This window comes from Aquarana catesbeiana, linkage group LG04, assembly GCF_042186555.1.
Source record: "Aquarana catesbeiana isolate 2022-GZ linkage group LG04, ASM4218655v1, whole genome shotgun sequence".
Lineage (NCBI taxonomy): Eukaryota > Metazoa > Chordata > Amphibia > Anura > Ranidae > Aquarana > Aquarana catesbeiana.
Window position 1 is genome coordinate 678426862 of NC_133327.1, and position 14546 is coordinate 678441407.

The 14546-nt window shown below is 49.9% G+C and overlaps 1 protein-coding gene and 1 long non-coding RNA gene across 2 annotated transcripts in view; one reads left to right on the forward strand and one right to left on the reverse strand.

Moving 5' to 3' along the window:
* The window catches only part of CAPN11 (calpain 11), a 71924-nt gene that overhangs the window by 56515 nt on the left and 863 nt on the right, over positions 1–14546 (reverse strand). The gene's annotated exons all lie outside the window — the stretch shown is intronic.
* LOC141141042 (uncharacterized) overlaps positions 663–14546 on the forward strand; it is a 31325-nt gene continuing 17441 nt past the window's right edge. Inside the window, exon 1 of the long non-coding RNA XR_012244033.1 lies at positions 663–917. This is a non-coding gene — a long non-coding RNA (uncharacterized lncRNA). The remainder of the gene's footprint in view (positions 918–14546) is intronic.

A 14546-nucleotide genomic window follows, 5' to 3' on the forward strand; every position in this document is an offset into this window, starting at 1 on the left:
TGTATATAGAGAATGATCCCCACACTGTATGGTATAGTCCCCCTCCTGTATATAATTATTCCCTTACTGTACGGTATAGTCCCCCCTCCTGTATATAGAGAACGATCCCCTTACTGTACAGTATAGTCACCCCTCATATATAATGATCCCCTTACTGTATGGTATAGTCCCCCTCCTGTATCTAGAGAATGATCCCCTTACTGTACAGCATAGCCCCCCCCTCCTATATATATATATATATATATATATATATATATATATAATGATCCCCTTACTGTACAGTATATTCCCCCCCTATATAATTATTCCCTTACTGTACAGTATAGTCCCCCTCCTGTATCTAGAGAATGATCCCCCTACTGTACAGTATAGTCCCCCTCCTATATATATAGAATGATCCCCGTATTGTACAGTATAGTCCCCCACCCTATAGAGGATCATCCCCTTACTGTACAGTATAGTCCCCCCTCCTATATATAGAGACTGATCCCCATATTGTACAGTATAGTCCCCCTTCCTGTATATAGAGAATGATCCCCTACTGTAGTGTATAGTCCCCTTCTGGCCTATATAGATCTTTCACACCGCTGGTCTCTCTCACTCACCACAGGATATTTGGGTCTTTTCAGTTGTCTGTGCTGCAGCAGAGGAAGGTCTGGGAATGTTTTCTGCAGCTTATCTCTCCTCTGCAGGACAGGCCGGAGCTCCCATCATCTTGTGCAATACTTCTACACAGGGGTCATGTGACTACAAGGGGGACACGACTGTTGTCACCGACCTAGAACGACTGATGTGCGAGGGATAGCCCCGTCAGGTGGCGTTCCGCCCAATCAGGGGGGTCCTAGCAGAGGCGACTAGTGAATAGACCCGGCTGATGATGAAGATACATATCTGGGGGGCACAGGACTTTCTCTCAGGTAGGTGCCAGCACCTGGCATTATTATACAAACTACAACAATTATTGCAGAAAAGTGCAGAAATTAATTTCTGTTTCAGAAAATCCAGCAGTTCAACAGGAACTCAGAGGTTATTCGAAGAGTTTATGCCAAATTTGGGATATTTTTAGGATAGGGGTGGATACCATCATCCATATTGTATAGAAAAAAGGAGCCTGGGGCCACCTCAGATGTACCCCTGGCAAGGGAAAGGTAGGTTTGGACCATCTCGGTACCTCAAGGACATAAACAAGATATATTTTTCAAAATAAAAATTTAATGAAAATTAAAGAATATAAAAACAGTATGGTAGAAAGAATGTGTACAAAAGTATTAGTACAATCAATTTTTACACCTGTATACAATGCTATTTGGTTGAGAAAATGGTAGTTGACCCCCAATATTGATATGGAGGTCAACTCTGTATCCTGGCCTAGGCCGACAAGGCTCAGACCTAGGGCAGCACATTGCAGGGGGGCAGCACGGAAAAAGTCCCCCTACACTGTTAGGCGGAGTGGGCTGAGAGGCAAATTAGTCTAGCGCCCCCATAAAGTGGCCGCACTGCTTCCGATATGTGGGTGGCCGGCGTTCCGCAACTGTGTGTGTGTGGTGGGGGGGGGGCTCGGCCGCTTCTAATTTTGACTGTCCTCTCATCCTGGACCACAAGCCTTCCTCACTCTGTAATATGTTTTTCTGCTGCACCATTGGCATGGTTATATCTTCTTAGTCCTCTCCATAAAATTATCAGAAACGTGTGCTCAAAGTAGAACTATGGGCAACACTTTTTTTTCCACATTTTGGATAGAATAAGGGAGAGTTATAGCCCCTGTCAGTTTATTTTTTTCCATCCCTGTCCCATTGCAGAGATTTCCCTTTACGTCCTGCCCCATAGCCAAACAGGAAGTGAGAGGAAATCTATGCAAATTAAGGGAATCCATTACCACCACCCCCCAGGCACTCAGAACTGGTGTCCCCACTCGAAAATTTCAGGGCGGGTCTTGAAGGGCAAGAGGTGTGGCCTTGACAGGAAGGGGTGGGTCATATTTAAATAAGGGGGTGCACGAGTTTAGTCAAGCCTAGGGCAGCACAAAACCTAAATACACCACTGTACGGGGTATCGAATAGGATGCATCTTGGCAGCTGTCCTCTACTAGTTTCGCAGCAGAAGCTGCTTCTTCAGGAGGAGCCAATCATGAACATCTAGGAATGTCACGGCGGTAAGGCAGCACAGATAGAGGCACCCGAAGGTAATTCCCCCCCACGGCAGACACGGGAGACACCTCGGAATAGCTGGGTTCTTGTGTGTCTAAGTGTCTGATATAGCAACCTGGGGACAAGAGACAAGGGACTCAGCGTGAGATCATCTGCTTGCTTTTAAGAGGATATTTTCAGGTAATTGTTAATTGATGAATGTTGACATATAGATCTTTCCATAGGATATATCTCAGCAGGAGCACCGACCCATTCAATCCTATTCAGTGGCTCAGAATCTCTGTCCCCCCCCCGGGGAGACCTACCTTTCCCTTGCCAGCGGCACATCTGAGGTGGCCCCCAGGCTCCTTTTTCCAGGAACTGAAAGATGATGTCACCTCTCTTCCCGTTCTGGTGACAACTGTAAAGAGTTTAATTTCTGAGACCCCCAGGACCAGAGAGGGTGAATCCCCCCAGCCGTGACAAAGACTGCAATACAAACCTGACAGGGGGTCTAATCCCTCACCGTTCTAAGTACAAGTTCCAAAAAAAAAAAAAAAAAAAGAAATAGTGCAAGCTCCACTTTTAACACTTAAAATATTTTCAGCCTGAAAGAGGAACTGCAGTCTGCTCACATAAATTTGTAATAAAAACATCTTTGCCATTCTGAAGCTTCCCTCCAACCACTTTGCGTATTATTTTATATACGTGGTGATTCTGTACTTGCCAAATATGCTGCAGAAGTCTCCCTCCACAGAGTCTGGCTGCAGCCATTTTAACTGTGGGCAGCTGAAGCTGCTGCCTGTTCGCTTCCTGGATTTACACAGGAGGCACACCTCCAGCTCTGCAGCTCTCATTGGCCCTCTTATGACTCACCACCCCTCCCTTCCTGGCAAAGTCTCACAAGAGTGAAAGAGAGCTGATGTCATAAGCCTAGACTAATGACCAAAAAAGAAAGAAGAAGTGGGCTGTATAAGGGATTTACTAGAAGAAGAAGAAAAAAAAAAAAAAGTTTTACTATCCAAAGTTAAAACAACAACAACATATTTAATAGATGGAAAGACGAAAAAAAAATAAAATATGACTGAAGTTCCACTTTAATTCATTTTTTATTTTTTATAGAATTGACACATTGTATTGTAGAATTGTAACATTAATCTTCATTTCCATTTTTGTTATTAATCATGGGGATTAACAAGTACAACATAACAGAGGCGTAACTAGAACTTTCAGGGCCCCGGTGCAAGAAACCATGGAGGGCCTCCCAGAGCCTCAGCTGGGGGCCCTTACCTCCAAGCCCCGTGGCGGAACGCCAGGGCCCAGGCGTAAATGCGACCTTTGTGACCCTGGTAGTTCCGCCACTGGTGTCAGTCTTTTTTTTTATTGTACAATTATTTTTTTTTTAAATAACAAAAAAAAAAAAAAAAGTTGGGGGGGGGGGGGGGGGCTTTGGTGAAATATCAGGGGTAATAGATAGAGAAAAAGGAGATTGAGGACACAGATGCCCAGGGCTTTTTTTCTCAGAGAATAGGTGCCTTCTGAGTCAGCCGGCGTTTCTGCCCCCAGACCCACCCCTGAGCAATGTCCCTTGGTTCCACCTTCTACATACCTCCCAGTACCGCCCCTTTTAGAGAGTACAGAACCAAGTATCATTTTGTACTACTAAGTGATTTGTTAATTATAACAAGACAGTAAAATAGAATCCCTGCTGTGAGCAACAGTAGACCCCCCTGAAACAATAGACATCCCTCAACAACAATAGATCATATACACAACAATAGACTGTCTCCTCCCCAGCAACAATGCTCCCCCACACCAAAAAGACACCCCAGCAACAATAGACCCCCAGCAGCCAAAATCAATAGACCTCTCTCTCAACAGTAGGTCCCTTCTAGCAACAATTGACCCCCACCAGCAACAATAGACCTACCCAGCAAAAATAGACCCCTATGCAAAAATAGATCCTTACTAGCAACAATAGATTCCCCAAGCAGCCAGCATCAATAGACCCTCCAGCACTCCTTTCCATTACATACATTCATTGCTGGAGGTGCCGGAACTGCTTTCCCCCACATTCCCGCTGAAAAAAAAGCCCTGCAGATGCCTTAAAAAAAAAATAAAATAAAAAGGAGCAGAGAGCTGAAGTTACACTGTGCGGAGCTCAGTGAGGAGAGCTCTGAGAGCTGATTGGAGGGAAGGGACATGCCCCCCTTTCACACAGCGCACAGGAACAGGGCAGAGGCTGTCAATCAGCTGGAGGTCCCTCCCCCGTCACCATTTCTCTCTTGGTGTCAGGAAAAACTTGTCAGAAGCGATTCATGCAGATAGCAGAGGAAGGAGGCAGCAGACAGAAATGACGCTTTGTGTTCTGGAATGAGACAAGTACACACTATAGAGGGATATGCTTTGTTCATATTTCATGTCTGAGGTTTAGAAACACTTTAAACCCTTTCCGACCAGCCGCCATCATAACCGCCGTACCGGTACGGCTGGCCCTTTAAGAGATATAGCAGGGGCGTCTACATCTGTCAATGTAAACAAACAGATTTCTGTTCTGTCAGGGAAGTAGAGATCTGATGTTCCTAGTGATCAGGAACAGGGAGAGAGGGAGAGACGGGAGGAGATAGAAGAGAGAGACGGGAGGAGATAGAAGAGAGAGACGGGAGGAGATAGAAGAGAGAGACGGGAGGAGATAGAAGAGAGAGACGGGAGGAGATAGAAGAGAGAGACGGGAGGAGATAGAAGAGAGAGACGGGAGGAGATAGAAGAGAGAGACGGGAGGAGATAGAAGAGAGAGACGGGAGGAGATAGAAGAGAGAGACGGGAGGAGATAGAAGAGAGAGACGGGAGGAGATAGAAGAGAGAGACGGGAGGAGATAGAAGAGAGAGACGGGAGGAGATAGAAGAGAGAGACGGGAGGAGATAGAAGAGAGAGAAGAGAGAGATGGAGAGATGGGGGAGATAGAGACGAGATATGCACAGAGTGCTGGCAGTGAAAGGGTTGAGGAACAATATCTCAGCATGCTTTGTGTATTTTCCGCAATAATTGGGCAACCTGATGAATTCCCATTCAGAAAACTCTGGGATATCAATGGCAGTCCTCCAATGTTGAATAGTAGAGTCACTGAACTGATTACAAAACAAACATCCCACAAGTGGATCCTGAAATGAGATGTTAGAATGTGGAGGAACAGCGCAAGTTCATACCCCCTCCAAGTACAACGTCCATCCTCCTCCTGAATAAAGTCCTATTACAGTATATAGAGGATTGCGCTTTACAATACAAGATAACTTGTAATACTTCCACCTCTCCTCTTCCTTTCTCTGTTGGGGTCCCCCAAGATTCTGTTCTTGGACCTCTCCTTTTCTCAATCTACACCACCTCCTTGGGTCAATTGATTGCCTCCCACGGCTTTAAATATCATCTCTACGCTGATGACACCCAAATCTATCTCTCCACCCCCCAGCTCTATCCATCTGTCTCCTCACGCATTACCAACTTACTAGCAGACATATCAGCCTGGATGTCACATCACTTTCTCAAACTCAACCTATCCAAAACCGAGCTCATGATATTTCCTCCCTCAGGTGCCACTTCCCCTGATCTCCCTGTCAAGATCAACGGCTCAACTATCAACCCATCTCCCCACGCCAAGGTCCTAGGTGTAATCCTGGACTCTGAACTAACCTATTGACCCCACATTCTATCACTATCCAAAGCTTGCCGCCTCAATCTCCGCAACATCTCCAAGATACGTCCCTTCCTAACCAATGACACCACAAATCTTCTAATCCACTCCCTGGTCATCTCTCGCCTGGACTACTGCAACTCCCTCCTCATTGGCTTACCTCTAAATAGGCTATCCCCACTTCAGTCCATCATGAACGCTGCTGCCAGACTCATCCACCACACAAACCGCTCAGCGTCTGCTATACCCCTCCGCCAATCCCTCCATTGGCTGCCACTCAGTCACCAAATTAAATTCAAGATACCAACTATAACTTACAAAGCCATCCACAACCTGGCCCCCAGCTACATCTCTAACCTAGTCACAAAATACCAACCTAATCGTTCTCTTCGCTCCTCCCAAGACCTCCTGCTCTCAAACTCCCTTGTCCCTTCATCTCATGCTCGCCTTCAGGACTTCTCCAGAGCCTCTCCCATCCTCTGGAATTCTCTACCCCAATCTGTCCGATTTACTCCTACTTTATCCACTTTCAGACGATCCCTGAAAACTCATCTCTTCAGAGAAGCCTATCTGACCCCCACCTAACAACAGTACATTTATCTTCTCAATCAGCACATCACCCACAGTTATTACCTCTTGTATCTCTTGACCTTCCCTCTTAGATTGTAAGCTCTAAGGAGCAGGGCCCTCTGATTCCTACTGTATTAAAGTGTATTGTATTTGTACTGTCTACCCTCAAGTTGTAAAGCGATACGTAAACTGTTGGCGCTATATTAATCCTGTATAATAATAATAATAATAACTAGCTTGTCGCAATTTCAAGATCTGTGTCCAGTATGCACTAGAATAGCAAAATCAAAGATCAATGTGGATATATTTATTTATTACAGGTACTTGTATAGCACCGTCACTTTACGCAGCACTTCACATACATATTATACAATCACATCAGGCCCCGCCCTCGAGGAGCTTACAATTTAAGGTCCCTAACTCACACAGTGGCGGCCCGTCCATTAAGGGCGCATGGGTGCCGCCCCACCCCCCATCCATGCGTCCGACCCCTTGCAGAAACCCGGAGGTTGGGGGGGGGGGGGGGGGTTTGAAGTTCCCGATTAGAGGCTCTAATAGGCTTCAAAATAGGGTGGGCTTAGGGCGCAGAGAATGCGAACTGAGCCCACCCAGGTGTATTGCAATAGCGAATGAATGAACATTCGCTAATGTAACACTGATCCTCCTCCCGGCCAATCAGGCAGTGGGTCTTGAGACCCATCACCCGATTAGCTGAAAGGACAGACAATCCTATTGGACGCCTAGGAGGAGACACACAGCGGAAGCAGGGAGGAGGAGAGGACACAGGACCCGATCTAGGTGCAGCTCCTTGCTTCTGCCGTGTGTCTCCTCCCCTCCTCCTAGGTATCCAATAGGATTGCCTGTCCTTTCAGCCAATCGAGTGACAGGTTTCAAGACCCGCATCCCCATTGGCCGGGAGGAGGATCAGTGTTTTAGGGGGCTCTGTGATACTCTGATTGGGGGGGGAGGTCTGTTATTAAGGGGAACTCTGTGGTGATGAAAACTTCAATGTGATGGGAGGATCTCATATATAGGAGGACCTCTAATGTAAAAGGGGGTGGGGACCCTGGCATCAAAGGGGGGGGCCCCGGGACCCTGGCATCAAAGGGGGGGGCCCGGGGACCCTGGCATCAAGGGGGGGGGCCCGGGGACCCTGGCATCAAGGGGGGGGGCCCGGGGACCCTGGCATCAAGGGGGGGGGCCCGGGGACCCTGGCATCAAGGGGGGGGGGCCCGGGGACCCTGGCATCAAGGGGGGGGGCCCGGGGACCCTGGCATCAAGGGGGGGGGCCCGGGGACCCTGGCATCAAGGGGGGGGGCCCGGGGACCCTGGCATCAAGGGGGGGAGCCCGGGGACCCTGGCATCAAGGGGGGGAGCCCGGGGACCCTGGCATCAAGGGGGGGAGCCCGGGGACCCTGGCATCAAGGGGGGGGGGCCCGGGGACCCTGGCATCAAGGGGGGGGGGGCCCGGGGACCCTGGCATCAAGGGGGGGGGGGCCCGGGGACCCTGGCATCAAGGGGGGGGGGGCCCGGGGACCCTGGCATCAAGGGGGGGGGGCCCGGGGACCCTGGCATCAAGGGGGGGGGGCCCGGGGACCCTGGCATCAAGGGGGGGGGCCCGGGGACCCTGGCATCAAGGGGGGGGGCCCGGGGACCCTGGCATCAAGGGGGGGGGCCCGGGGACCCTGGCATCAAGGGGGGGGGGGCCCAGTGACCCTGGCATCAAGGGGGGGGGGGGGCCCAGTGACCCTGGCATCAAGGGGGGGGCCGGGGACCCTGGCATCAAGGGGGGGGGCCCGGGGACCCTGGCTGTCATGCCGAGGCTTTGGCTTGATGCTGTCTGAGTTGCTGACCCAGAACAAGTATAGAGATCAGCAATCCTGACAATGGCGGCCTCAGGCTTCCCCTGTGAGAGAAACATGGAGTCTACTGTTGCTGAAAATGTCAGCTGCCTGGCAGTCATCCTGATCCTATGGATTCATTACTGACAGAGTCACTTGCAAATGATGTGCAACAAGTACACCTATCAGGAATTCTGATTTCAGTCTCACTCCACTCGCTGCATATTTCGTTCAGTTACCCCTCTGACTGTACTGGGTACTATGGGAAGGATATCTCATTTTCCTAGATCAGGATTTAACGTTGAAATCTTCTGATTGGCCAAAACAAGTTGCCTGATCAGCTTTGACTGCATGTAGTCTGGATGTAGCTGCAAATGTCCGGGACAATGGAGGACTGTAGAGGAAGCCGTGTCTATACAAATGTCACCCACATAGGGATGTGGTTATAGGACTGTCACGCTATAAGCTCTGACAATGTACAGAGTCACCAGCATGTCATGTGAAGATCAATGGGGTGCTGGTGATATACCTTTGTATTCCAATCGCCTCAATTGTACCCCAATACCCCCTCTATTGGATCACAATCACCCCTCTGTCCTAATACATTCCAAATTACTATCTAATATCCTCAAACCCACCTGCATTCAATATGCCCCTTGTCCCCGTACTGTACCCCGATCCCTTTTGTGTCCCTCCATTATACCCCAGACCCCCAACCCCCACCTTACCAAACACCCCACCCCCCATTCCCGCTACTGTCCCAATACCTCTTCTGTTCCTTAATTATACCCCAATCCCCCCCTCTATCTATTATACCCCAATCTCCCCTCCATCCTTCTACTGTACCCCCAATATTTTACCCAAATCCCTCCTCCTCTGTCTCTCTACTATACCCCAGTCCCCCCTATGTCCCTCCATTATACCCCAACCCCCCCGTCCCTCCATTGTACCCCAATCCCCCCTCTTTCCCTCCATTGTACCCCAATCTCCCCCTCTTTCCCTCCATTGTACCCCAATCTCCCCCTCTGTCCCTCCATTGTACCCCAATCCCCCCCTTCTGTCCCTCCATTGTACCCCAATCCCCCCCTTCTGTCCCTCCATTGTACCCCAATCCCCCCCTTCTGTCCCTCCATTGTACCCCAATCCCCCCCTTCTGTCCCTCCATTGTACCCCAATCCCCCCATATGTCCCTCCATTGTACCCCAATCCCCCCTTCTGTCCCTCCATTGTACCCCAATCCCCCCTTCTGTCCCTCCATTGTACCCCAATCCCCCCCTATGTCCCTCCATTGTACCCCAATCCCCCCATATGTCCCTCCATTGTACCCCAATCCCCCCCTCTGTCCCTCCATTGTACCCCAATCCCCCCCTCTGTCCCTCCATTGTACCCCAATCCCCCCTTCTGTCCCTCCATTGTACCCCAATCCCCCCCTTCTGTCCCTCCATTGTACCCCAATCCCCCCCTTCTGTCCCTCCATTGTACCCCAATCCCCCCATATGTCCCTCCATTGTACCCCAATCCCCCCTTCTGTCCCTCCATTGTACCCCAATCCCCCCTCTGTCCCTCCATTGTACCCCAATCCCCCCTTCTGTCCCTCCATTGTACCCCAATCCCCACTCTGTCCCTCCATTGTACCCCAATCCCCACTCTGTCCCTCCATTGTACCCCAATCCCCCCTTCTGTCCCTCCATTGTACCCCAATCCCCCCTCTGTCCCTCCATTGTACCCCAATCCCCCCTTCTGTCCCTCCATTGTACCCCAATCCCCCCTCTGTCCCTCCATTGTACCCCAATCCCCACTCTGTCCCTCCATTGTACCCCAATCCCCCCTCTGTCCCTCCATTGTACCCCAATCCCCCCTCTGTCCCTCCATTGTACCCCAATCCCCACTCTGTCCCTCCATTGTACCCCAATCCCCCCTCTGTCCCTCCATTGTACCCCAATCCCCCCTCTGTCCCTCCATTGTACCCCAATCCCCACTCTGTCCCTCCATTGTACCCCAATCCCCACTCTGTCACTGAAATGAATACAGCCAGTTAGTTCTGACCTGCAGTTATCAGTGTGAACAGTGTGCAGGGTGGATGAATCTCGGTATCTGTCAGACACATGAAGGTGAGGACGGGGCCTTCCATTTACATTGCAGTTTAAAGGAGAAAATGACTCCTCCGCTGTCAGCTCACATTGCTGGAATTCCATAGAGAAATCACCACAAATACCATCCCAGCAATCACCACGCCAACCGCACACAACATATTACATAAGAGGAGGTCCCTGTACAATGAGCCGGGGATATTGCAGAGTAATAAATTCCCAATATGTGATCTTGTTCTGTATGTATGGACTCTTCACAGAATAAGAACAGATACCGAGAATTACACCCGACATACAGGACAAGAGAAGTAGTACTGTGCAGAGTCCATACATACAGAATAAGAACAGATACCGAGAATTACACCCGACATACAGGACAAGAGAAGTAGTACTGTGCAGAGTCCATACATACAGAATAAGAACAGATACCGAGAATTACACCCGACATACAGGACAAGAGAAGTAGTACTGTGCAGAGTCCATACATACAGAATAAGAACAGATACCGAGAATTACACCTGACATACAGGACAAGAGAAGTGGTACTGTGCAGAGTCCATACATACAGAATAAGAACAGATACCGAGAATTACACCCGACATACAGGACAAGAGAAGTGGTACTGTGCAGAGTCCATACATACAGAATAAGAACAGATACCGAGAATTACACCCGACATACAGGACAAGAGAAGTAGTACTGTGCAGAGTCCATACATACAGAATAAGAACAGATACCGAGAATTACACCCGACATACAGGACAAGAGAAGTGGTACTGTGCAGAGTCCATACATACAGAATAAGAACAGATACCGAGAATTACACCCAACATACAGGACAAGAGAAGTAGTACTGTGCAGAGTCCATGTCTGCACTCATTTCTTCTTATCAGGATATCTGGAGCCACAAGTACATACAGAATGTACACAAAAGACAGAAGAGCCGATAACAATCCATTCAGTGAAAGGCGGATGTCGTAAACCTACAAAAGCCGTATAATCCGTCCAGCAGGTATAATAAACGTGTTATAAATCATATCTGGTTCAGTGCAGTGAAGTCTTCTTAGTACAGAAGGTTTTCATGTCTCATTCCAACACATATCCCAAAAATCTGAGGATTATTCCCCAGTTTGGGACAGTGGGTGGAGCCATGCAAATCATGTCAGATACACATCCAGAACGGCTGCTGTATAGTGCAAATATACCCCATAATAGAGACAAAGTACACACAGATGTTTCAGGCTTTTTGGCCATCATCAGTGCATTGCATGGAAAGCATGGCTTGTATGGAGTGGGGCTCAACGAGTATGGCTGCGGATAAGGGGGTACCACCGGTCCTTCTGTAGGGGGCCCGGACAGCAGGGAGAATAAAATGTGGGCAGGACAGGGAGGGGGGGGATCAAGGGAGGGGGAGAGGGGGAATAGAGGAGGGGGGGAGGGGAGTCAATCACAGAAACCATGCTGTGTGCGGCTCTGTGCAGCAGTTGAAATCCAGTCTCTCCCCCTCTCCCTCCAGTCGACTTTTAGCTGCTGCAGTGGGAGGGACACAGGGAATCATTTCTGTAATTGCCCCCCCCCACCATACCAATCCCCTCCCTTTCCTGCCCACGTGTGGTGCCCCCCCTCAGCACTGCCAGCTTACCTCTCCCACCTGTTACCGCGGATACACAGGGAGATGTTCAGGATGGAGAGCAGGGGGGTGGGGGAAGGGCTGGGAAATATGTTTTTTTTTCACCAGTCCTTTCCTTCAGTGAATGAACACAGCGAGTGATCAGTACCGATCACTCACTGTGTTCATTCATAATGCAAGCATTGTAAACTGTGTGCTGAGGCTGCAAAGAAAGGAATTGAAAGGTCCTTTCTCTGTGTCAAAGGCGAGATGTCAGGGGTCGGTTTATATGCTGTGCAGAAGAAGAGCGAGTGGCAGCGGAGGCAATGCGGGACACAGCTCAGCTGAGCGGGACTGCGGGGCATAAGTCCGAATCCGGGGCTGTCCCGCAGAATCCGGGACTGTTGGGAGGTATGGTTTAGACCCCAGATATTTAACCGAATCTATCAGTTCCAACGAATGGCCACATTGTGGCATTTTTCCTATTCACTTTTATTTATATGAATAACATTTGATATTAAGGAAATATAGCCTGAGAACACGTCATTTTGCTCTATTCACACACCATTTATTAAGATGAACGCCTATGCAAATCATTTGTAAGAACACCTCCAATTAGGAGTTATAATTGTTTCCAGCAGACAGATACACACCCTCCACTTCTCTGCCCAGTACAACTTCCCAAACAGTAAGAGGGCGGATCCTGGCATTCCGCATCCTCCAATCACCTTGGATTTCAGTAATGAGAGTTACCTGTGTGTAGTCCGGGACTGAGCACTATGTGGTCATGGACCAGGCTCAGGTCAGCCACAAAAAGTGTCAGCTCCTATGTACAACTTCCCACACCATCCAATCAGAGACCAGCTCACACAAATGTATTATCTTAGAATTATATTATTTAAAAAACAACAACAACTGGTGAAGTGAAGATGGGGGATGGGGATTTTCCAGCTCAGCAGGTCTTTAGAAGAAATCTGCCCCGAGGCCAACATGGCGGCTGCAACTTCTCTGAAAGTGTTAAATGTTCGGCTCTCAGGCTGATTCCTATTACCAAATACCAACCAACCTCACCATGGCCAGTGCTGGATAACTTCTGAAAATGCGTGTTGCCTGGCTATTGATCTCACCCCTCTGGAATCAATACAATACATACAGATCATCACCTTCTGAGAGGAGGGAAGATGATTTACAAAATCTGCGAAACAGGAATCTGCAATGAATTCATCAAACGATTCTTTCTCTCTATATATTATATATACACACAGACAGATTCCAAGGCAGATAAGACAACAAGTGAATTTAATTATCACTTTAATCAGCCCCAGAACCTGTGTAATTATTATGTGTTCAGGTTTAAAAGGGATGAAGTGGCAACCATAGCCCCATATACACCCCATGTCTGAGCGACCCACATATACACCCCATGTCTGAGCGGCCCATATACACCCCATGTCTGAGCGACCCACATGCACCCCCCCACCATATATACCCCATGTCTGAGAGCAGCCCATATATACCCCATGTCTGAGAGCAGCCCATATATACCCCATGTCTGAGAGCAGCCCATATATACCCCATGTCAGAGAGCAGCCCATATATACCCCATGTCTGAGAGCAGCCCATATATACCCCATGTCTGAGAGCAGCCCATATATACCCCATGTCAGAGAGCAGCCCATATATACCCCATGTCAGAGAGCAGCCCATATATACCCCATGTCAGAGGAGCCCACATGCAGCCCCCCCATATCTGAGGACAGCTCATAAAGACTCCACATGTCAGAACAACTCGTATATACCCCATATGCATCTTCCATATGTAGGAACAGTATGTGTGTGTGTATATATATATATATATACACACACACACACACACACATACACCCCACATCTGAGAAGAAACCAAACAGAGAACCTGCTGTATATTGTATATATACCCCCAGGTCAGAGGACGCCCCCCCCATGTCAGAGGACGCCCCCCCCCCATGTCAGAGGACGCCCCCCCCCATGTCAGAGGACGCCCCCCCCCATGTCAGAGGACGCCCCCCCCATGTCAGAGGACGCCCCCCCCCATGTCAGAGGACGCCCCCCCCCATGTCAGAGGACGCCCCCCCCATGTCAGAGGACGCCCCCCCCATGTCAGAGGACGCCCCCCCATGTCAGAGGACGCCCCCCCATGTCAGAGGACGCCCCCCCCATGTCAGAGGACGCCCCCCCCCATGTCAGAGGACGCCCCCCCATGTCAGAGGACACCCCCCCCCCCATGTCAGAGGACACCCCCCCCATGTCAGAGGACGCCCCCCCATGTCAGAGGACGCCCCCCCATGTCAGAGGACGCCCCCCCATGTCAGAGGACGCCCCCCCATGTCAGAGGACGCCCCCCCATGTCAGAGGACGCCCCCCCATGTCAGAGGACGCCCCCCCATGTCAGAGGACGCCCCCCCATGTCAGAGGACACCCCCCCCATGTCAGAGGACACCCCCCCATGTCAGAGGACACCCCCCCCATGTCAGAGGACACCCCCCCCCATGTCAGAGGACACCCCCCCCATGTCAGAGGACACCCCCCCCCATGTCAGAGGACACCCCCCCCATGTCAGAGGACACCCCCCCCCATGTCAG